Raw genomic sequence first — 3,871 nt, forward strand, 5'->3', positions numbered from 1 at the left:
GCAGGGGGAGATGCCAGAGCTGGTCTTTCCCTCCCAATGGGGCCTCCTCCAACAGCCGGTCTTTTCACTGGGGTTTCCCATCAGCCCAGACACGGCTTTCTCAACACTGAACCACAGTCTGAGGATTCTTCTACCCGAGCCTATTCCTACCCTCTCTCTTTCACAGGTGTCTGACCTGCACTGTGATCTGAGCTCTCTTGTCTACTTCTGTTCCCTTCTCCTCTTTATTCCTCACAAGGAGCTTCCCCACTAAACCCCTCCCATGCCTATAGTCTTGGGATCTGCCTCTCAGAGGACCTGAATTGACATTCCATCGCAATAAGACAGTGAGGTGGAAACCTGGGTTCGATTCTCTTGTTCCCACCAAGACACCCCTCTCCCCCTGGAAGGAGGAGAGCCCCTGACCAGCCTACTCTTCCATTGCTCAGTCGGCAGTAGAGAATACAATCTCTGGCCAGTTCTCTTGCACTTTCACAGATGTTTCCTTGCCATTTCTTCTCTCTCTCTCTCTCTCTCTCTCTCTCTCTCTCTCTCTCTCTCTCTCTCTCTCTCTTTCTCTCTCTCTCCTCCCGCACCCCGCTCCTCTAATTAAATCCACTTTTCTCCAGCTGCAATATTCAAGATCAATTAAATAGATATGGGGCATTGATTAAACCGCTCTAGCCCTGGTGGTACACAAGCCTGACCGCACATTAGACTCCACTGGAAACTTCTTAAAAACAATGTCCAGGCTCACTTTAAGAGCTTCAGACTTCACTGTTCCGAGAAGTCTGGTGTCAGCTTCCCGGGGGAATAGAGTGTGCAGCCAAAGTTAAGAAACTCTGGTACAGTACACTTCCCACATGCTTTAGCTAATTCTGTCAGGTGAGTGCTACTACCCCATTTCTCGAGAGCAACTTCTCAATCTTCCTCCCCACCTCCACCTGACCAACTCACCAGTCACTTATGGTATAGTTCCCTACATTAAGACTTGAGGCCCTGTTTTGGAGGTTTTGGCTTTTTCCCTTATGCGAACATCCTGGAACAGTTATTTATCCAATTACAATCCCCATGGGAGTCAGAATCTTATCATCACAAATTTGACTAAAGAGTCCAGCATGGTTCTTGTATATTCTTCAGAAATGTTTGTTGAAGGATCATTTGGATGTCTGTTAGGTGGGACAAATGGTTCGACAGACAAATAGACATGAATAGATGGCAATAAGGAGATAAACGGGTATGGATGAATGGATGTGTAGTCTATTGGATAGATGATGGATGGATGGACGGATGGATAAATGCAAGAGTAAGTTTTTCTATACTTGCCTTGTGTCATAAAGGATTTGAGATACTTAAACAGATTCAAGATACTTACAGTAAAATTTAAAAATAAAAATTTAGCACTCTCTTTGTACCTGGCTCTGCTCTAGGTATTAGAATACATTAATAAACAAGAGACAAAGATTTTTTTCCCCTTGTGAACCTTACATTTTAGCAGCACAAGACAGAAAATAAACAATAAACATAATAAATGAGTAAATTACAGAGTATGTTAGAGGTTAAGAGCTATTAGTAAGAGAGAAGAGCAGGGAAAAGGAGATTAGAAAAGCCAGAGAGGCAGGGGTGGGATGCAATTCTAAGTGGAAAGATCATGGAGAAGGTGATCTATGAGCAAAGACTTGAAGGAGGCGAGGGAGGAAGCCCTGCAGAGATCTAGGGGGTGAGCATCCCAGGTACAGAAAAGGACCAGTTCAAAAGCTTTGGGTCAGAGTGAGCCTGTTGTGTCTAAGGAGTAATATCAGAGCCCCAGCAGCTGGAGCAGAGTGAGTGAAAGGGAGATTAGAAGGGGATCAGAGGTACAAGGTAGCCAGGTCACAAAGGGCCTTGCAGGTGATAAAGACTTTGGCTTTTAAGCTGAGCGACATGGGAACTGTAGGAAGGATGTGATCAGGCTTAGGTTTTAAAAGCATCCCTCTGGTCATTCTGTTATAAATCAGTAGGCCATGGGAGATTAGGGTAGAAGTAGAAAGAGCAATGAGAAGTCATCCAGTTAATGGTGACTCAGGCCAAGGGAGTAGTTGGCAGATTAAGTGATAAAAGGTGGTTAGATATATTCTGGATATATTCTGAAGGTAGATCCAACAGGATTTCATGGCAGTCTGGATATGGATTATGAGAGAAAGAGAAGGAATCAAGTTTGATGCTTGGGTTTTTGGCCTGAGTAACTGCAAGAAAGGAGTTGTCATCAACCTAAATGGGGAAATCTGGGGTTGAGTCAAGATTCTGGGAGGTGGACAATCAGGAGTCTACTTTTGGAGTTTGGATGTGCAGTGGAGATGTCAAGTAAGCAATCAGATATTAGTCAGAATTCAGGAGAGGTCTAGGCTAGACCTGTAAATGTGGAGTCACTTACACATATATGGTATTGAAAGCAATGAGAGTAGGTGAGAATACCAAGAGAGTGAGATGGATGGGGAAGAAAAGAGGTTCAAGGACTGAGCCCCAGGTCACCCCAACATTAAGAGGATGGAGAGAGAAGAGAACCAGTGAAGAAGAATGAGGAGAGACCAGTGAGGTAGAGGGACGAGTAGCAGTGCACGGTGCCCTGGAATTCAACTGAAGAAGGGAGCAGCCATCTGTGCCAAGCTACATAACAGACAAGGACTGAGAGCTGATTGTGGATTTTGCCATGAGGAGGCCATTGGTGACTTTGACAAAAGGAGCATCTGTGGATCAGTGGGAGTAAACGCCTGATTGGAATGAGTTTTGAAAAAATAAGAGGAAGGAATTGGAAGGATAGAAGATGAACAGTTCTTTTCAGGAGTTTTGCTGCAGAGGGGAGTATGGAGGTTTGTTGTTCAGTGATCCCCAAGGACCTAGTCTTCTGGTATTCAAGTCCTTGTGTCATCCCTCCCCTTGGATCTAGGCTATTCCTGTGACTGGCTTTAACCTAGAATGTGGCAGAAGCCACACTGTACCAGTTCCAGGTCTAAGCCTTAAGAAGGCCTAGCAACTTTTGCACTCTTGGAATCCAGCCACCATGATGTAAGAAGCCCAAGCAACATGGACAGGCCACGTGGAGGCCCTCTGCTCAATAGCCCCAACTGATCCAGCCAAAGCCAGCACTAGCCACCAGCCTTGTGACATCTTAGCACAGTGGAACCCCTAGAAGGCTATAGCCCCAACCGATACCACATAAAAAAGAATAACTTCCCAGCTGAGCTCTGTCAACCCACCAAATTGGAGAGATAATAAAATGGTTGTTATTTCAAAGTCAGTAGGTTTGGGGATGGATAGTTACATAGCAACAACTACCCCAAACAGGGAGACGTGAAAGGGGAGCTACAAAGGGGAGAAGAGTCAAGAAGATTTTTTTTAAGATGGGGGAAATCATGGCATGTTTGTGTGCCAATTAGAATAATTCTGAAGAGGTTAAAAATTATGCTGTGGAAAGAGAGAGGATTGCTAGAGATGTCCTTGAGCAGATGAAGGGGGATGAGGTCCGGTGCACAATATAGATATACAAGTGCATGGTCAGCTCACCTGGCAACAGGTAGAAAGGTTGAATATGCAGAGGGAAATGCTGGTCGGAGGGTCAGTGTGTGGTGGAATGGAGAGTGAGGAGTGGGGAAAGAGGCGTTAGAGTTTAGGTGCATGGAGTGAAACAGTCATCTAGCAGAGCTGGAGTGTGAATGAGTAGAAAGGTAGAGCCTAGTCACAAGGCAGCACAAAGAGCTTTCTTAACATTCAAGGTCATAAATTTTTAAGTGAGCAGAGTCGGGCTGGTTGTCAGCAGCCACGTTCGGCTGCAGCTGTGTGGGGGTGGAGGCAGAGTTGGCTGAGAGTGCGACATGACCCAAGTTGTGGCTGTGCCGAGCGAATGTGGAAAACA

This window comes from Pteropus medius, unplaced genomic scaffold (assembly GCF_902729225.1).
Source record: "Pteropus medius unplaced genomic scaffold, Ma_sr-lr_union100, whole genome shotgun sequence".
NCBI classification, from domain to species: Eukaryota; Metazoa; Chordata; class Mammalia; order Chiroptera; family Pteropodidae; genus Pteropus; species Pteropus medius.